Genomic DNA, 22234 nt, shown 5'->3' with positions numbered 1-22234 from the left:
GCCAGAGTTTTGTGAAGAATATGAAAAGACATTAAGCCACTATGACATGAAGTGACCAAATTTGGCATATGGTGTGCATTTAGGATCACCTGCGTTACCATAAAGATATGGGCAAATGAAAGGGCAGGACTAAATAACAAATTAATCGTCAGGGCGCCGAGGCCCTGCCTGGCCATTCTGGGGCTGTGTATGACCCTGGTTCCTCTCACCAGGCCTGATCCTGACCCCCACATGTGGACCAACAGCCCTGCCCAGCCTTGACTTAGCCCGGTCCCCAAAAAGGTGTCTGATGCCCAGGGCTGGGGCAGCTGCCTCCTGGCTGCCCTGCTCCCTTGCTGGGGTGGTGGGATATGCCCCATCTGCGAGGTCCTGCCTTGCTGCCCTGAGGGGCACCTGAGCAGCACCCTGACATTTGTGTGGGAAAAGGTGGAAGAAAGAATATGATAATAATTATGTACACATAGCTAGATTAAGTACTCACCAAGGACAGAACAATCTAAGAATTTAAGACTTAAACACTAAAGAGTGAAGAATTCAGTATGAAGCACAGAGTTATAACTAGAACTGAGACAAGACTAAGAGGACAAGAGTTTCAGCAAACAGTAAAGAAATAACATGGAGCTGATTCTCAAAGACATGCTGGAGAGTCACCACATTGCTTGGGTCTCATCTCAGCTGAGTAAGTTACTATGTTCTTCTTCCAGTTGAGTTTGCACATACAGATATAGGATAAGACTTCTTTAACAGTTCTGGTAATGTGACATAACAACCTTTAAGCTAAAGCAAATATAAAGTAATCATGTCAGACTGCTGAATATGAAATAGTCATGCGCTCAGATGGCAAATCTGGTGGTTATTTTAGAAAACAAAATCATATTTAATGGAGATAAGACAGAAGCTTAACTAAGTCAAGGTTTATAAAGATTCTGAGCACCACCATACCTAGGTCACTGTCTTCTCAATGTCCTGCTGAAAAATGTAGACAAACCCTTCTTAGAAATTATTGTTTCTACACAAACCTGCAACCAAGGCATGCGACAGTTTTGGAGCTTTCTCAGAATCCAAACAAGCAATGGAGCAGTGCAGGACTGTGCAAGAATTAACAAGCACTGCTTGTTTAGCAGCTAAGGCTCAATGCTACCACGCTAAAACCAGTTCTATGTCCTAGTTTACACTGGAAGTTCACTTCGGTCATGACAGGGGAGGTCTGCAAGTAAAAATGAGAGATATTCAACTCACTCAAGCATGTAACCTGGTAAAAGGAAAGCCTCTCTGAGTAAACGCTGAGAATCCTACACCTGCACTTGTGGCCTACCAAGATCTGAGTGAAGGATAGTGATGTTCAAAATTATAAAAATTTCAAGATGGGAAAAGTTATTGAAAGAACCTCCAGAGAAGACAGAGTTATTGAAAAGTGAAGATACCTGAGATTGCAAAAAGTACAAAGAGAAAGCAAAAGATTAGTTTGTTAATTAAGGTAATACTACATGAGATAAATTTGGACAGGAGAGAGTAAAAAATTTAGAGAAGAGTCACATGTGAATGAAGTAGGCTGCCTGTTTGTTACTGTATACGAAGGAAAATTTTTGATAAGTGAAAAGGTGGAAATTCTTTTCTATAAAAAGAAAGTATTTGAATTCTTAAGAGAGGAGACTGAAATTGTAACCTTGGATGAGAAGCAGTACTTTCCATGGGAAAGAAGTTAATTAAAACCAGGAAATTTGGGAACCAAAATGAGCTCATGGGCATCTAGGCTGGTTGGTTCCCTTGACTTGTCAGTAACCTCTTGAACCAGTGATAACAAGAACTTGTCATCAGGTCCTCTGATTAGCCAGGGAAGCCTTGAGATCCTCCAGGCAGGAAACTGATAGAATTAGGTATGTGGTAAATGTGATGCTCAGAAGCTCTGAGATCTCTAGTTCCATATTGGGATCAAAAAGGAAGGAAAATTGGTGTCAATGGAACTTGGAAATTACTATCAAGCCTGCACCTGGCAGTCACATTAGGAGGAAATAGGCGTTCAGAAAGGTAATCTACTTCCTCTTAAGGAAGTAGATTTGTATTCAGTTAATATTAATAATTTCAATTCTGTTAAATCAGAATTTACACAACAATCTATTTTGTCAGAGGAATTATGAACAGCAAAAAGTACCGTTAAACTTCTGTGATTTTATCTTTGTGGTATTTTTCCTGAGGGTCTTGTTGGAAAGGTCTTGTCATAGAGCATGGTAGGACTTTGAAGTATAAGAGAAATAGTCTATGCCTCAGAGAAAGAAATATTAGCCAGGTAAAAAGATGGGTTATTTGGAAAGTGATGGGTGGGAGTAGAAATGAAAATAAACCTCCAAATTTCTAGTACTCTGATTTTTTTAGCCTGGAGCCTTATTGATTTACATTGTTGGGGGATTGAGCTGTTGGCAGCATACTGCTTTCCATTATAGCAAAAGAATTCACAGACTTTGTATATACAAAGCAGATTAAAGACAAAAAGAAAAAAAGCTATGTTTTCTGATGGATGTTTTTCCTCACTGCAGTTTTCACTTGCTACAACACAAAGAGCAGGGTGCACAAGGTTATATGGAAATAAATGTCAACTTAGTTCATACCAAAAGGAAATAGGAAGGAAAAAAAAAACCCTGTTACCTCCCATCCATGCAAGTGAAAAAATTGGCATCCACATTTGCAGCAGTGAATATAAGAGGACACACAAAATATTTAAGCACACAAAACAAGAAGAGCTCTTGATCTCCAAATCCTGTACTTTGCAGATGTTTTATCAAGAAGATCATTTACACCAAACCACTCCTATGTCAAGATGTTCAAATCCTTGAACATGATTTCTTGACATAGTCTGATATGCTTAGTCAAACAGAAAGTTGAAAAAGAGGCCACATCTTCTGAACCTATAGTCTACACTGTGAAAAACTGATCTAAGGAATTTAAGAACAGAAGAATCACAGAATGGTTGAAGTAAAATGTTAAATGCTGCTCTTTTTTCAGCCACAAAATGTTATATGGCTGCTCCTCAGCTGAGAATATATTGATGCACATAGCAAGTACAGCACAGTGGCACAGAAAGCTATCTTTCTATTTAAATGCCTTTTAAAAAAACTGAAACCACATGTGAAACAAACATTAAAAAAACCCTCAGACAATTCTCAGATGTGTGCTACAGAATCACAGCTCCACTTCAGCACAACGATCCAGTTATCTTGATATATTTTCCACTTTCTGGATTTAAGCTGGATAGAGGGAAGGTTTTATAGGAGGCAGGAGAGAAACAAAGCAGGAAGCAGGAAAGAGAGATGTGTTAGGTCAGAATATTTTTAAGTCACAGTTCTCTTTTCTTCTTGTATCAACAGTTTCCATGTTAAATGCAGGATCAAAGAGTCTCTTGCAAATATATGTAAATGCTATCATGTGGATGAATGCTATAAACCGATTTCTATCGTTCAATTACAATTTGCTTTGTAATTCCAGATGCCCACATGTAGGACTAAATACTTTTCTACGTGGGTGTATACCTACAGGTTTCCTTAGATATGTTCGATCTTCAGTCCAGGAAGAAAACAAAAAAAAGCACTGGCACTTTGTTTGGGCTTCCAAATATATAGCAGCCTGGGCTATATTCTGTGAAGGATGCTTGATGTCCATATTTCCCCAACAAATGACCACAGCTTATGCACAGATTAGTTCTAAAGCATGCATACTGTGCATTCAGCAACCTGGGAGCTGTGTGATATACTGAGCACTTACAGGCTGCCTACTCAAGATACATCTATTCTACTTGTTCTAGTATATCAGATTTCCTGCCTGTGCAGGAATGCAGATATGTTTCTGTCAGAGTAATCCTTGCTGGTATTGTATCTTATAGGATGCCACATTCAACCACCCCACGCCTGACTGAGAAAAGACAGAAAAGTTTTTGATTGTAAAAGGGTTCTCCTTGGATATTGTCAATATTTTGGGACTTGAGAAAATGTTAATTTATCATGCACTTTAAAACAAACAAAATCCACTGAACTTCCCAAATGTGTACCACTAAAATTAATAGATATTCTCACCAGATTTACAGTGTAGATATTGCATTTGAAACATCAATAACTGCTGAAAGCCTGTCCAGACCAATGGTTTTATTTTTGTTGTCATTAGAAAGAAATATAAGGTATAAATATCCAACAGAAAGAAGATATTTTTGCTTTAAAATGTTAGAGAAAAAAAAAGATGGAAAGGAAGACACTTTCTTTTTACTCTTTGATTCAACTTCTTTACAGATTTTTTTCCTCCAGTTAAATTCTCTCCCATTCAATCTGAGTCATCTCAAAATCCTTTACTGTTGTGATTTTCTTCTCCCCTCTTCTTCTCTCCAATGAAACAATTTTTTCTTCCAGCTCCTTTTTGATCATTCTGTTTTGTTTCAAAATTTCCTTGAAGAACGTCCCTTCCTGATTCAGGTCTTATTCTTCCTCTCCTCATTTCTCTCCCTGCCTAAAAAAGCCTCTGTTATCTATACTACTCATACCATTACGGGCTGAGAAATTGTTGGATCAGGCAATGGCCTTCACCATTTCTTTCATGTTGTCTTAACTTTCCTTATCTGTCCCTACCTGTGCTGGAGTGAGAGGCACTGAGAATACAAACCAGGTCTGATGAGAAGTAATGAGAAGAAGATGAATCCTTTTCAGCACAGCAGCCACTAAACACCATTGTAGATGGGTGAAGAAATTGCAGTGAAAAACATTGCTTCCTGCCTAACAGTCCTGTTTCCACACAAGATTTCAAGCAGGGCTCTGAAGCAGCCTAATGACAGAAACAAAGGATAAAGATTCATTTCAAATATATAATGTGTGCTGAACCCACCGATAAAGCCAACGTACTTTGTAACTCATCCTTTCATTACTAGCCTGCAGTTTGCTGCTTCTCTTTCAGATGATGCTTGGAAGCTTGTTTATATTCCCAGCTACAGCCACAGTAAAAGCTATTTTGCTTCTCTCTACAAACCTTGCATCTGTCCATATGTCATGCCTTTTCTGTTTTACTATTTCAGACTGCCACAGTACAGTTAAAAGTTATACAATCACTGTAACCTGTTGAACCTCAAAAGAAAAACAGATTTTGAAAGTATTAACTGCAAACCAGTACACTGAAGGACCAGTGGACCAATCTAGTGGTGTAGTAGCCCTTGTTTAGGTGCTGTTTATCCAGTCTCACTTCTTAGGAGTTTTACAAGTACAGTTCATCTCTGGGTAAAACAAATTTACTGTAATGGTGTGGGGGCAACAGAGACTCCATGAGGATCTCTTTCAGGTATGTAGAATGAGGATGCAGTGAGCATATATTAAGGTCCAGAGCTAAAAACTGGTAACAAAAAAGAGGAAACAATTTCAGAAGTGTTGAAGTTGAAGGAGGGGCTGAGGAGAGCAAGGATTGAGGTGCCTGGCTTAACTTTTTTGCAGCATATGTTATAACCACAATATAAATAAGCCCATAGCGAAGGCTGCTCTAATAAGCAAAACAAAACAAAAAAAAAATAGACAAAGTAAGGAAAAAATGCAATGGAATAAGAAACACTTTAGTTTGTTTACTCAGTAGTACAATGTAAAAGGAAAATTTTATAGCTTTTAGGTTTATACAAATTTACATAAAATAAAAAAATGACATAAATATTATAATACTATATAATGTAAGACTGTCACTTCTAACTATTAGCTTTTAGAGTTGCAAGGACGTACGTGGTGGTCCAGAATGTTTAGAAGAATAAACTGACAAACTATTACAGGAAGTAAATTTGTAAGATTTTTTTTAACTAACAAACAAATTAGTTTATGAAATCTAAATCTGACAAATAGACCATTGTAAGGATGTTACAATGAATTGGGAAAATCAGGCACATAAAAGACACTTTATTTGTAGCTCAAAAACACAGCATCTGCCCAATTAGCTTCAGGAATAAATTTGAAAACAATAAAGCAGCTCAGGATGCACAAGCAAACTCAGTATCTGTGTGATTCATAATGCATATCAGCAACCTGTTGTTTGCTATACATATGTCAGGAGCTAATTTTCCTGTCGCTTTCAAGAAATCTTTTTTTTTTTATCATTTATTATTTCTCCTAGCACAGACCCCACAAATTCTAGTTAAAGATTAGGGATCTCTGTGCCGGGTGCTCTATGTGAAACAAAGACAGTGAATACCTCTGGTTTATGAGAAGAAACTCAAGGATACTGACATGGGAAGACAAAGAAGCTGTTAAACAATAGTCTTATACAGGGTAAGCAGTAGGGTAGAGCACTCTGAAGCATCTTTGTCATGAAGAGTTTCTGCAAACCTCTCAACCATAGTAAGTTCTACACAGGGGTGAGAGGAAGGTTACATGGTACGTGCATGAGCTCTTTTAAAGCACAAAGGGCGCTGCAGGAGAAAGCAGAAAGTCATGGTTTGAAAGCCAAAGAAATGAGTGACAGAGAGACACGTTACTATGGGTTACACAGACACAGGAGTCAGCCTCTCAGGTTCTCAAGCTGGAAGAAGCAATAAGGCTCAAGGTGAAGAAAGATTGTAAAAACCTTGAAAACAAAGGCAAATATCTTCTGATATAATAAAGAAGTGGGACCCTAAAGAATTTGAGGAGAGGGTTAATGTACTCACAGTAACAGGTCAGCAAAAATATATATGCAACAGCATTCTGGAAAAATCAGTAAAAAGTATGTCGCCATTTCATGTCTTTCAGTCATTTAAATACAAGATAAGTAGACTCTTTGGGAAAGTTAGATGAACTATGCAGAAAAAGTCTGCAAGACTTGGACACAACCTGGACATGAGAAAATGAACATGGTGTCTAGATGACAGGCCTACAGAAAGCCAGGATAACGATGTTTTCCACAGTGATGGAGAAAGCATTCAATGGAAAAGATGGATCACAGAGGAAGATTAGGAAGATAGAGGGACCTTTCATCATCAGTCATCCTTTTACAAGTTACACAAAAACCTGTGATCTCTGTATCAATGAAATAGTATCCAACTTCATGAATATCTTGCTCAGCTCACCTGAGTTACTTGTAGATTAAAGGATTATTTGGCTTGAGCAAAGTTAGTAGAATCCGGCTTGTGAAAAGAGAATATTTGGACCATAAATATTTATTTATAAGTAAAATACCATTTAATTTATACCATACAAGTCCAAAATGCCATCTGAAACAAATTCAACCCCTTTTAAATTTCGGATCATTTTTACTCCCTAGCAATAGGACCAAAACAACACTGTTAGTGAAATCTTACAATGAAAGCTGAAACACTGAGCCTAGTAACTGTAATTGTTGTATGGTCTGAGGTCACCTAATATAGTCCTTCCAAGTACCTCACAGATGGGATGATGTTAGAGAGGAAAGTTCAATTATACCCTTGCCAGATGTTTTAACAGACTTTCCCTACTTAAAAGTAAATTATAAACAGACCATTTAAACTCTCAAGACTGACAAATAGCATCTTTTAAAATCCAACAAATCATTCTTCTCACATGTACTTTAATTCTTCTGATGAATGTGTGGTTGGACTTCCAGTCTCTTAAGTTAAATATCTGAGGACCCATGAAGTCTTCTTTTTAGAATGGGGAACAAAATAACCATGCATATTTATAGGGTTGGGCTCAATGATCTCTCAAGGTCCCTTCCAACCTAAAGCATTCTATGATTCTATGATATACATAAAATTAAATATATATATAAACATTTATATAATTATACACACACCAACACACATGCATATGCATTTATGAGACACATATATACGAGACATATACAGCACAGATACAGGTACAAAAAATTTGTTATATAGATATAACCTGTGTATAAAAGCATATATATAGCTCTGTGACCATAGTAATAGAGCATTCTAAAACCACACATTTTTTACTACACAATTTAAATCTGAAGTTTACATCTAGATCTCTTAAAAAAACCCCAGATTTTTCACTATTTACTTCATTAAGATTATGATTTGACCCTAAGTTTACATGGCACTGAAAAATACCATGAAAATGAGGTTTATCTTTAACCAATAATGTTGAACATGACCTGTCACATTTAAACAGGTCTAAAGTTCATTTTTACCCTGGAAGATATTACTTGAAACTGTAATCATAACCAGTTCCCTGAGGACAGACAGGAAAAACACTGAGACATGCAAAGAGTCACTCTACATACTCCAAGAAAATAGCTATAGTCTCAACTGGTATATGTGATTATAGACTAGAATGTATCTAATTTATACTGAAGTTTTTGTTTAATAGTCCATAATAAGTTCCTCTGATATTTCAATATAAAGGCAGTAAGCGTAGTAAAAATGGGTTAAAGACATGACTGTCATGACTGCAAGGTTAGTGCTCAGCCAATATACGGTGGGCGTATGCACAGTACATATGAGAACAGAATGAGTCAGCTGTCTAGCTCAAGAGTTAGAAACAATTCAGCATAATGGATTTCTTTTTCACTTGTCGTTACTCACAGGAAAAACTTTGCCAAGTTTTCAGGCTAAGATTCTGACCAGAAACAAAAAAAAAGAATGAAACTACTGTGTCCCTGGTTACTACTCCATGGCTGCAGTTCCACATACTGTGATGGTCAATGCCCATCTGCAACTCTGAAACATTCCCAAGCCTGATTTTCCTTCCTTTCTCCAGACACAGCATGCTGCCAATCTGCCACTGTGCTTCCTTCCTTCCTTCCTTCCTTCCTTCCTTCCTCCCCTTGTGTGCTGACATAGTGAGCAGAGGGCAGATGTCCTTGCTGGGGCTGCAGGTGTGCTCTCCTGCCTCGTCACCTCAGCCACTGGGGAGAACAGGATGCAGTGAGAAGGTTTTTATCAGGAAACAGAATTTGAATCAAGAACCTGTGTATCAGTTATGTTTGCACCTCTCAGAGGAAAGGCTTGAACTGATTGCAAGCTGTAAAACCAACTGTCTTTAGTCCAGTTTTGCAAAGAAGATTATTGTGATCCTGAGATGCCTACTGAGGAGGACTTTCAAAATCACTTTTGGAACTCACTTAAAATTTCTGTGTCTGCTTATGTTTGGCTCTTTTTCAGTGCAGATTTCTACCACCTTCCCAAGGCATTTGCTAGTAATGATAGAATAATTGTGGCAGGAAGACTAACATCAGAATAAATGGTGACACATTTGCTTTCAGTTTTTTCCACTCAACAGTGGTGAGACATCCTCTAAATTTTAGAGCTTGTCTATCACCAAGGCCTGTGGAATAAATCATGATGTTGCATTTTTTTAATCTCTAAACTGCCAGGATCCTTATGAACGTTGGAAGATAGAAATGAAACCTGTGCAGATGACCTTTTCTGTATCATCCAGATCATCAACCTGCATATCCTAAGTGCACTCTTTCCTCTAGACTGTGCATCTCTTGGAGTCAGCATACATCAGGTTCTACCAAAGGAAAAGGAGAGACTCCACTTTTCAAAGTAACCCAAGTTTTAAGTATCAAAGCATGGTCAACCAAGCAGGCACGTTACACATCTTTAAAATTATTTCTACTCCACACTTAGATAAAGTATCTATGAGAATATTAGAGACAAGAAATAAAGAACAACAGTTTTATTTCATGGAGGTTTTTTTTAATATTGTTTCACAACAGCTGGTCTACAATCAGCCTTGTGCTCCAGTATTTGTTGCAGGCTCTTTGTTGTAAGAGTGACGTGAAGTGTGAGAGTGAGATGTCAGCAGGCTGAGTAGATTACATGTAACTACTTCTCCTTCTTATCAGGAGCTCCTAGTCTATATTTAACCACCATAACTTAAGAATTCATCACAGTTAAAAGGGCAAGTTCGGATTTCTTATTTCTATCTATGAAATCCCACCAATTCTACTGAATACAGGAGGAATCTTAGTAGGCAACGACATTGACAAAAATCTACTAAAATTTTTTAAATAAAATTAATAATCACTAGAGTTTCTGTTTCTTTTAAGTGCCAATTAAGTAGTTTTCACTCAGCAACCAAAAAAATTAAAAAATATCTTTACAGCCAGCTCTGTGGCTTTTTTATTTCTCCTTTAAAATTTTGAAAATAAAGTAATTTTATAAATGTACAATTTATAGAATAATACTTTACTTTTCCTTGAGGGTTTCCAAACAAGAACAACTGTCTACCAAACATTACCTGCATATTCTGCTACCACATTTCAAATGCTAATAAGCACACCAAATTACCATACAGTATGTCAGTTTCAGCATTTAATAACCAATTCTATAAATATATTTATTATCTCAGCATTTCTATTGTTTGTTTGATGTGCTTTGTCACACCAGAGAAATATATAACAAATGATAATGTTTAAGTATAGATCATACGTATCCCCAGATAAGCAATCACTTAAAAATAAAGGAATAAATAGATGTTCATTTTTTAAACTAAAGTAGTAGTAATTACATTAACTGAATTCTTACCTGATGTCATTACAGATCTGCTTAACAGTAAAAAAACAAATATGAAAATGAGGAACCTATCAACTGTCCCTTCCCACCCTGTGAAGTAACTAAATTCCTACAGAAACATCAAAGGAAGAAAAGATTAGAAAGTTGATACAGAAATATGAATACCTTTCTTATTATCCCTTTCTAAATGCAGCCTCACAAATATATAATCATCTTCTTGGGGAAAACTTTACCTCAGTAATACTACCAGCAATGTTCCCTAACAGACTTCCAGTAAACTACAGTAAAGAAATTAAAAACCCTCAAAGCCCATGCCATGTCCCCTCCCATTCCCAAATTCTGCATGTCTATTAGAAGATAATAGCATGTTTCACACAACAGCTAACAAACTGGAGTTCAAGAAGCAAGAAACCTCTCCGGTCCCCAAAGTCCTAGTTTCAAACTTTTCTTAGGTGCAAACAATGGAGCCTTATATTACCAATGACTAACACTTCTGATTTAATAATCATATTAAATCATGTCACCCTTAATTGTTACAACTATATGCATTATCTTTTCCTAAAATGTCCGTGAGCAATTTACACTTTTCTCAAATATTATGTATTTTAAGTTACCCAGAAAATGATGCCAACAGAGTTCCTGGGCTGCAGATTGGAGCACTTAAAATATTTGGTACTCAAATGCAAACAGAGATTGGCAGCTTTAACTAAGATGCATTCATGCAGCCCATATATTATCTGATTTTTAAGATGCAGGAATATAACAGCCTCAGATTTTTGGTTTGATTACATAGTCTTAAAAGTTTCAAATTCAATTCCAGCCAATGCTAAAAAAAACAATTAAAATTCACTTTTTTTCAAGCGCCCTAGCTAACTCATTACAATATTTGCAAAAAGTCTGTACAGCAAGAGACAGCAAGATCAGTTTTGAATGGTTCTTTTTCATTTCAACAAATATTCATATTGAATGTCCTGATACTTTTTTCTAGGCATGCTAGCAAAAGCGGGATTTGTTATCCTGTTTTAATTTCTGCCTGTCTCCCTCTGAAGGGATTATTGTCAAGATTTAAAAAAAAAAAAAAAAAAAAAAAAAAAGGAGGAAACTGCCTCTCCTTTTACACCTCCTATATGCAGACAAACAGTTTTCCATTCCTTCTACTCCCATGTCAAGTGTAACATGTTCTTGGAAAGCAGACCTGCAAGTTTATACAAAAAATCCATGGACAACTCTGGTAATTTAGCAGGCTTGATAGCTTCTCTGCCTGTCAGTCAGCAGAGGGCGTGATCTTTTACATCTAATAAGAGTCGGCAGGACATTTTACCATTACTTCCCTTTCATAATCTGCTCACACAGTCCGTCTCTTTCTGATGCTATCAGCACTTATTACTGAGTATGCACAGGAGAAAGGTAATGGCTATGTCAGCATATATTGTTCAGCTAAAAAGTAAAGGCAGTGTCACCACTGTAAATGCTGCTTTTACTTGCTTGTGCTTATTACATCTAGACACTATTACAATCTGACTTTCACTCTGGGCCATGAAATTGAAAATATGTCTTCTTGAAGACTTACCTGGTGAAAGGTACTTTCTTTTTGTCAGTTTTGTCTTCTCATTCCTTTTCAACAGAATCACATATTGTTTCCCAGTCACTTCTTCAGACTCTTCTGTTATTGTCAATAGGGAGGGGGGGAAATGAAACCCTATGAAGTGTTGGCCCTTTTCATTGCTCTGAAACCAAAAGGAAAATAAAGAAGATATTGTGACACTCAGCAACCTGATGTATACATTCTGCTTCTTTTTCCATTATCCTACTGACTCCACAGTCACCTTCTCCAAATCTTCCTCATGGCAGGATGACGTCTGCTGTTCATGCCATTAAGATTCAGGCTGACTAACAACATATGTTAAAAACAATCAGGATTCTTCATCAATGTTTTGTCTCCTTCCCTACTGTAAGAAACAGGGTTTTTTTTTCCTTAAGGAAAAAAAAAAAAATTATTTATCAAAGAGCCTAATTTTTCTCAGTTTCTAAACCAACTACAAATGGTCCTATGTCTTCTGCAAGACAAACTGCAAAACTTAGCCCTGGTATTGACTGTCTGAGTTCTAAAGTGAAAAGCTGGATTGTTGCACTTTGAGGAAACATCTCTCAATAAATTCAAATAAGCTGATTTTTTGTTTCAACAGATTGTATATGGGTGCGATCCAGAGTTTGATGTTGACACAGATGAGTTGAAATAGCATTTGTCACAATAATTTGCAACAAGCTAAAAATCTAAGAAGCGTTGTTCTTAAAAAGTAGCTATCACTGACAAATACTTAGCTTTTGTGAGAGACAAAAGCCATGTTTGTTTACTTAAGCAACAATGATACAATCTTCTTTTTCTTTTTTACTCCTTTTCACATAGGAGAACATACACACAGAGGCAGTATTCTGATTCACACATCATAAACAGAAATGTAAGGAGAATTTCCTTTCTGGAATCTTTACCATAGGTGATGTTGCAGCCTTACTTACAAATTTAAAATTGAATATGCAGGTCTGGCAGATGGAATAAACTTTTTAATTTTTTAAGCTAAACATATTTGAACTGGGAACTTAGAAAACATTACAGACATTGAACTTCAAGTATCATTTTTGCAGAGACACATTTCATAGTGGGAACATCCTTTAATGTTGTTAATGTTTGCTTTCTCCATTTAGACTGTCTTGTAGCAATTGTAAACAGCTGTAACTCACGTTAATGGCAATAAAAGTAGGCACTTCATTGACCTGCCTGAATGATTTTGGGGGTTTTCTACACAGGAAAGTTAGAGTGCCAGGCTGGGAATTTACTTCACAGTAGCTGCTCTACGCAGCTGTTCACCTCTAAAGCAAACATCCTAGCTGTATCTTAAGCAGGATTTTTTGCGTGGTGTTTTTTTCCCCTGTAGATGCAGGGCTAGTCAATACATATTCAATGCTCCCTGAAAAATGCTAACTGTTCTTCAAGTTGGCCAACAGAAAAACTATTTATTAAATCATTAAAATACTGGAAATTATTCCCTCCCTCCCTCCCCCTCCCCTGCTTCAATTTTTTGGCTTAGAGCAACACAAAATATTCTACATTATGTGATAGCTATTCATCAGCATCAGGAGGCCTTCACTGCTGAAGTTTGCCATACCTGTCATTCAGACTTGTTCAGCTGGTGTCTGGAATTAAAAAAAAAAAAAAAAAAAAAGCAGCAGTTCATTTTATTTGGATAACTTTTCATTAGGATCTGCAATATCCAGCATTTGGTGTCATCTAAACAGAGCAGAAATTTCAAGCTGGTAATTCAATGGCATATGCAGTTAACTGGAAGTCTACAGCCTACTGCTAAAATTCAGATTATCATCCTTAATGACAGCAGCCAGGGGTATGATACAAATCCAGGAAGCTCATCCTGCTCCTTATGAAGAGCTAGCAAACTCGTTAACATACATTCATTCCTAACCCAATTCCAACGGAGTCTATAGAAGTATATCTGGGTGAATCTAGGCCTTTTTGCTAACTTTATGCTGATCACAATAGTGAAAGGAGACTACATATCACTTGAAGGGTGTACCTTTCACTTCTAAGTCTATATTCAAAAATATAAGCAGTCATTAGCATCCGATGCATCAGACTACTTTAGGGCATAGTATTTCATTGGTGGCACATAAAGTAGAAGCTTCTCTTTTGCTGAAATACATAATTTACCTGGTTTTTATCCTTCCCTTTGTTCAATATGCACGTTGAAGTGTAGGTAATGGTTTGTGAGAATAGGCAAGTTTTGTGAACTTAAGAAAAATATAAAAAATGGCTTACAACACCTGTCTGTTTCTAACACAGGTGCTCAGCTGCCTGGAAGTGATACTCAGCAGCCCGTCATAGCTAAAGTCAGATCTGTGGTTATCGATGGCTGCAAGCTGTTCAGAAGGGACAGGCAAGGAAGGAGGGGTGGAGGGGTTGTCCTTTTCATCAAGAAATGGATAGAGTGTGAAGAGCTGTCTCTGAAGAATAGCCACAAGCAGGTTGTAAGCTTACTGGTAAGAATTAGACACCAAGGCAACAAAGGGAACATTGTGCTTAATGTTCACTACAAGCTGCCCAATCAAGGGGAGCCTATGGACAAAGCCTTCTTACTCCAGCTCCAGGAGGCATTGTGCTCGCAGCCTCTCATCCTGCTGGAGGACTTCAACCACTCTGACATCTGCTGGAAAAGTAGCATGGCAAGCTGTAGGCAGTCCAGGGGACTCCTGGAATGCATCGAGGGTAACTTAGGCCACATAATAGAACAACCTACTAGAGGGGATGCGTTACTGGACCTGTTGGTCACCAATGCAAATGAGCTAATCAGAGACATTAAGACTGGAGGCAGGCTGAGCTGCAGTGATTATGCACTGGTGGAGTTTGCAGTCCTGAGGGATATGGGACAGACAAAGAGTAAAGTCAGGACCCTGAATTTTAGGAAAGCAAAATTCCAGCTCTTCAAGGAGTTAGTCAATAGGATCCCCTGGGAAACTGCCCTCAGGGACAAGTGAACAGAACAGAGCTGGCAGACCTTTAAGGATGCTTTCCACAGAGCGCAAGAGCTCTTGATCCTGAGGTGTAAGAGATCAGGAAAGGAAAGCAAGAGACCTGCATGGCTGAGTCAAGACCTGCTGGACAAACTAAAGGGCAAGAAGGAAATGCACATGCATTGGAAGCAGGGACAGGTATCCTGAGAAGAGTGTAGGGACATTGCCCATTTGGTTAGTGATGGGGTCAGGAAGGCCAAGGCATAGCTGGAGCTGAACTTGGCAAAGGGCACAAGAATAATAATAAGGGCTTCCATAGGTATGTCAGCCAGAAAAGGAAGTCAAAGAAAGTGGTCCCCCCCCCGCCATGAACATGACTGTCAAACTGGTAACAACAGACAAGAAGAAGGCTGAGGTACTCAACAACTTCTTGCCTCAGTCTTCACTGGCAGTCTCTCTTCCCACACCTCTCACATGGATGGACCTCAAGGCACGGATTAGGGGAGCAAAGTCCCTCCCACTGTAAGAGAAGATCAGGTTTGAGACCACCTGAGGAATCTGAACATACATGAGTCTATGGGATCTGATGAGATGCATCCCAGAGTCCTGAGGGAATTGGCTGATGTAGTTGCTAAGCTACTCTCCATGATATTTGAAAAGTCATGGCAGTCAGGTGTAGTCCCTGGTGACTGGAAAAAGGGAAACATTGCACCCATTTTAAAAAGGGTAGAAAGGAGAACCCTGGGACCTACCGATCTGTCAGCCTCACCTCTGTGCCTGGGAAGGTCATGGAACAGATCCTCCTAGAAGCTATGCTAAGGCCCATTGGGCAGGATGGGGAGGTGATTTGAGACAGCCAGCATGCCTTCTCCTAGGGCAAGTCTTGCCTGACCAATCTAGTGGCCTTCTATGAAGGAATGATACATCAGTGGACAAGAGAAGAGCTATGGATGTTGTCTATCCGGACTTCTGTAAGGCCTTTGACATGGTCCCCCACAACATCCTTCTCTCTGACAGATATAAATTTGATGGATGGACTCTTCAGTGGATGAGGAATTGGCTGGATGGTCGCATCCAGAGAGTAGTGGGCTGGATGGAGATCAGTGACAAGCAGTGTCCCTCAGGGGTCTGTATTGGGACCAGTATTGTTTAATATCTTCACCAATGATGTAGACAGTGGGATCGAGTGCACCCTCAGCAAGTTTGCAGATGACACCAAGCTGAGCGGTGCCATTGACACACATGAGGGACAGGATGTCATTCAGAGGGACCTGGACAAGCTTGAGAAGTGGGCCCGTGTGAACCTCATGAGGTTCAACAAGGCCAAGTGCAAGGTCCTGTACCTGGGTTGGGGAAACCCTCAGTACCAACACAAGCTGGGGGATGATGGGATTGAGATCAGCCCTGTGGAGAAGGACTTGGGGGTACTAGTGGATGGAAAACTGGACATGAGCTGACAATGTGCACTCACAGCCCAGAAAGCCAACCGTATCCTGGACTGCATAAAAAAAAGCATGTCCAGCACGTTGAGGGAGGTGATTCTGCTCCTCTACTCCACTCTGGTGAGACCCCACCTGGAGTATTGCTTCCAGCTCTGGAGTCCTCAGCACAGGAAATACATGGACCTGTCCAGAGGAGGGCCACAAAAGTGATCAGAAGGATGGAACACCTCTCCTATGAAGAAAAGCTGAGAAAGTTGAGGTTGTTCATGTGAAGAAGAGAAGGCTGCGGGGAGACTTTATTGCATCCTTTCAGTACTAAAAGCAGTCTTTATAAGAAAGACAGGGACAGGCTTTTTAGTATGGCCTGTTGCAGTAGGACAAGGGGTAATGGTTTTAAACTAAAAAAGTGTAGATTTAGACTAGATATAAGGAAGAAATTTTTTTATGATGAGGGTGGTGAAGCACTGGAACAGGTTGCCTGGAGAGGTGGTACATGCCCCATCCCTGGAAACATTCAAAGTCAGGTTGGATGGGGCTCTGTGCAACCTGATGTAGTTGAAGGTGTCTCTGCTTATTGCAAGGGGGTTGGACGAGATGACCTCTAAAGGTCCCTTCCAACCCAAACCATTCTATGATTCTCTGAAATGTCAGTAGCTAAAATTCCAGGATTTTCCCAGAGATTTCTATCAATGGACAACATCATTCAGCTATAAAGAAATCTTGCATGTATCCTGATCCTCCTTCCACCTGCATATGGGCCAGATCCTATTATATCAGTAAGATCTGTAATTACTCACTTCTCAGGTACACTCAACCCCTACCAAGGTTGGGATCTAAATCCTGGTTTAACTTCAGTCACATCAAGAAAATTTTATCACTAAAAAATTGAAGCTATAAAGTAGAATCAACACTACCTGCCATCATATAAAATTGATAACAAAAGCTAACATTTATCCTGTAATGAATACACTTAAAATGGAATGATAAAAGTGGTCCAGCTTGCCTTGTGAGTTGAGGAAGTATTTCTCAGTTGTTTTTCCATTATCTTGCAGAACAGTGTCTGAGAACATAACTGTGCTCTAGGGATGTTGGGCAAGTTGGACTTGTTCTGCAGCTCAGCAGATGAATCACTCTGGATGTGATGATAAACTACATGAGAACTAAGAACCTGCTCTTTCATTATATAGTTTTCCTTAGACACGTATCGAAACGTGTTTAGGATAAAAGTGAAATCATCCATATATACATATGTCACTTGTGAATCACTGATCAAGTATTTTTTTCCAAACCAAATTGTGTTCATAGACGGTGTCAAATAATGAATCATAAAACCCAGCAATAATAATAGCATTAGCCTTGTCCCACAAAGTTTCACTTGCAAGTGAACCCAAATATTGTTTGTGGACTGTAATCTAATGATCTATTGCAGCTGGTAGAGTAGGAAGAAAGTCCCACTCTATATTTTGTTAAATATCATAGTAACATCTTCCTACAAAGTATCTGCCTGCCAAAACAGGATAGTCAAGTGTTGGTGCATTTTGTTCTGTACCATCTCTGTTTTATTCTACACTTACTTTCCAATATCAAGAACTTGCTCTCAGGAGAAGGGGAGATTCCTGAGGAAAGACTGAAAGAATTAGAAAGGACTTCCAGTTGTAATCAAATTGTTGCAGTAATCTGTAATTTTCTTACAAAGAGGCAAATTCAGTCCATTGTTAAAAATATAGCAGTTGATTTGCTTGTAGAGGACCCTTGGGAATTAACTGAAATTATAATGTTATTTTCAAGTGCTGCACTTTCCACAGTTTAAGAACCAGTTTTCTTTGAAATAAACTCTCCATGCAGATCTTTCTCCTCTCAAATAAATTCTATTTGATATGTAATAATTTCATGGGTGTTGTCTTTAATGTTTTCTGTCATTGTATATTTTACAGTTCTTGGCTAAATTGAAATGATATTGTGCAAATTTAATTTTATATGCATATCACTACCATGTTTGAATTTAAATGGAACTGATTTGCAAGTCAAACAATAGAGCATTTCCCAGCAAATAGGTAAGACTCTACTATATGCAAGTATGTTTGCAAATGTGTGTCATAATCTTGGATTCGCGTTTTAGAAACCTGCAGTCAAACCTCCTACCTACATCTGTGAACAAACACATGAGAAACTGGAGGTCTGTTTAAACCTAGCAGATGGATGGTCCTTGCATGAACAGATTGCAGGAGAGGCACTGTGAGATGCAGCGCCACCCTTTTTGAACTGCAAACTCTAGCAGTCTGAGGAAAATAAGCACGCAATTAAGGCTCCGCATCTCATTTTTTTTCCTAGATGAAGGCAAATTCTCTCCCACCCCACCTCTACAAAGTAATTTTACTTGAGCGATTGATTTGCATTCACTTCCATTATGAGCAAATTGCTTCCTAATATTTCCTGATCTGCAGGACATGCTGGAATGCTCACGCTTTGTGAAAGATAAAAATATGCTTATGGCTTGTATCTGTGGAGGAGAGAGATAGTTCTTGGATTTGATTTCTTTACAGCTGATCATTTTCTTTGGCTTGGGTACGTAGAGACACTATTGCATTTCAGTCTGATTTGACTGTACTTCTCACTTTCTGCAAAGGGTGCTGTAAGCTCAGGATAGAGGCTTTTATGAGCAAACTGCAGCACTGTCTGAACTAATTTCACTAATTAAGGCAGAGAGGCAGGTAATAATGACATGTTCTTCCTTGCTTATGTTTTTGTGTCATTCTAGTGCTTCCTTGACTCCCTCCATAGCTCCTCATGTACCTTTATATAAAATTTCAGGTTCTTCTGAAAATCTCCCCTTCATGTATTTTTGGGTCTTGCATCATTCAAATTCATACTGCCTCTCTCCTGCCAGAGGATGCTGCGCTTTGTTTCTCAGCTCCTCACAAAATCAACACAAAACCTCTTTACATGACTGCATAATTCACTGTGTGATCTTCCTGAACTTAACCTCAAAGACCTTGATAAATTCATACTAAAGGGACAATCATCAAATAGGACTATTAGGAATGCAGTCTTTTGCTATACAACTAAATATGTCATACTTGATACATTACAAAGTAATTCAGCCTTGTTTCTAAGGCATTATTATGTTATAATGGGTCTTTAAGAAGCCCACTTTCATTCCATATAAAATTTAATCTAAGGAAAAAAATACTTGTTTAAATATTGTTCCATTCTTTACAGTGAATAGATGAATAATTGAACTCACAAAAGCTGTTCAGTTTTCAATTCTTACCTTGTTTTTTGAATATTGAAATCTTGTTGACTTATTCTGGCTGTGGTATCAAGGATAAAGAAGGGAAAATGCATTCTAGTAACCCATCAAGTCACTCAGCACCATCATTAATATGTATGTTTGGGTCATTTGTGTATTTATAATGAAAACAAAGACTGCGTATTTTTTGTCTTCTGCTCATAAGAGACGGATATAAAATCCTGCTACATGAAACCGATAGTATTTTTATGTCTTTGTTGCACAATGTAATTATGTAATTGTGTTTGACAAGCAGTGAAAGCAAAGGCAGACTAATTCTCATGGTACATGTTCATTTGTTAAATAAAATTATTAGAATATATTATGATTGGAGTTTTTTCACATCTTCTTTATTATTATGAAGGTGGCACCAAAATTTCTTTGTGCCCAGCAAGCACTTGTTGAATAAGAGCAAATAATTTGAGCAATATTCTATTATGTATTTTCAATATTTAAATGGACTTGTGAATTCCTCCCTGACCTATAACAATTATCTTTTTTTTTTTTTTTTTTAACTTTTTAGTCAAAGGAGATAGAGAAATGCAGACTCACAGCCAAGTTACATAGAAATATTAATCTTTTGTGACATTTCAGGTTTTCTATGGAAACCTTTTCACTGTGTTTGCATTGCTGGATTCCCCCTATACCTATACATATTCAGAACAAATATCCACAAATGAGCTTCACAGAAAATTCACAGAAAAGCTGAATGAAAAATTAACCAGAAGAATCAAGAGTATGCCAAAAGACAGTAAAATCTCAAAGGGAAATCTTGCATCCTTTAATAATGTAGCACACAAAAGAGCAAAGCAGAAGTTGAACACTAGGAAAATTACTATTTTTTAAGTTCTTGACACAAAATTCACAACAGTAGTCTGCAAATTCCTCACTCCTTTTCCATTGCAAGTCTTCTAGAACACCATTTCAGAAAATACCATTACAGGTTTTTTTTAACCAGGTTGATCTCCTGATTTCTAAATATTATCAGCATCCACATATGATTTTAATTCTTATGAAATGTGCCAGACCATCAGTCTGGCAGAGTGAAGTCTTCTTTATTATCCACTGAACCAGTCTAGAACTGGCAGAGAATAGTTCTCCACCACCACCTACCAAAGCTCTCACCTGGCAGAAATACTTTTGTGAGCGGGTTATTTTTGAGTTGTTAACTCCCAAGGTCTTTATTTTTTTTTCTATGTCTAGTGCAGTGTGAAGCACAGAACAGAGTTTCAAACTATATGTAGCAATAACACTAGGAACAATAATTAATGATATGATAAAGAGATGTTTATCCTTCCTGCTGTCCTTGTTGAGATTGCTAAGAAGTTGGTAGTTATTTACAGTTAATCACCTGCAGCTGTTTTAGTTGCAGCTATCTGTGACTTTTTATTCAGAAGGGAAGGGGTTGCTTTGTCTCATTAAGGTGAGAAGTAAACACCCTTATTTCTATCAGACACTATAACAAAAGCTGTATATTTTCACCTAGTAATTTCTGAGGTGAAAAGAACTGTTTTTTCCTTGTTTGTAAATGAATGTTATTAAGCCAAATAACACATGGCTGAGCTTTAAACTACTTTTTAAAAGAAATTCATTCTTAAACCAAGAATTCCTAGTGTTGCAGGATGCGTTGCATGCTTTGACATATTGTTCTAAGGGTTAGTTATCCTCAACATTAAAAAGCTTCATCTTATTTCCAGTTTCATTTTTCCTGCTCTCAGCACATTTGTTTCTGCAGAATTTGAATCAAAACAACCCCCAAGTCACTCCGCATATGCAGGTTTGATATTAATAGCACTATAAACATCTTGGTTGTCAGCGCTGTAAAGTGGAATGATGTGGGGGGAAAAAACAACCTCACAGCTGAAATGTTACATTTTTGCCAGTTTTAGAAAATGAAAGAAGATGATAGGTTTTGTCTTGTGGTTTTGAAATAGTTCAATCTCAGTAAAGCAGATCAGAATGATCTTTTTGGCCACTGTGAGAATATGACCTTTTAAGAAGTAGTTTATTAATATGTTCAGGATTTTGAAGGCTTCCCTGCTGTGTCATTAGACTCAGTAAAGGCACTGTATATATATTTCCATGGTAGTATGAAGTTTCACATTTCTTAATCTCCACTCTGGAAAGACTTCTGCTGAAGTCAAAGGAAGGTTGTTTTACTGGGTAAATAAATACTGTTAAAGTGCTATAGGATTACTCTTCATATTCGTAGAATTGTTTGCATGTAGTCCTGATCCTCTCTTGTAATCATGAAGAGGGTGTATAATCAAGGCTTAAGATAATTTCTTCCTGCATGTTTCCCATGGCTGATGTGTTAAAGTGAATGATTTTCAAGCATAGTCCAGGTCATTTCATTAATATTCCTCTTTGATCAAAATGGGGACCGAAATATGGAGAGGCAGAATGGCTGAAGTAATACTTGTAGCTCCGGCAGAAAACGTTTTGAACAGGCTGTCACATATCCACTACATCAGAGATGTGGTAGCTGAGAGGTTAGTTAATCTGTGTCCAGCAGTGGGGATAAAAAATTCCTTGTATTTC

This window comes from Pelecanus crispus, chromosome 2 (genome assembly GCF_030463565.1).
Source record: "Pelecanus crispus isolate bPelCri1 chromosome 2, bPelCri1.pri, whole genome shotgun sequence".
NCBI classification, from domain to species: Eukaryota; Metazoa; Chordata; class Aves; order Pelecaniformes; family Pelecanidae; genus Pelecanus; species Pelecanus crispus.
Note: the sequence above shows the minus strand (reverse complement) of the source record.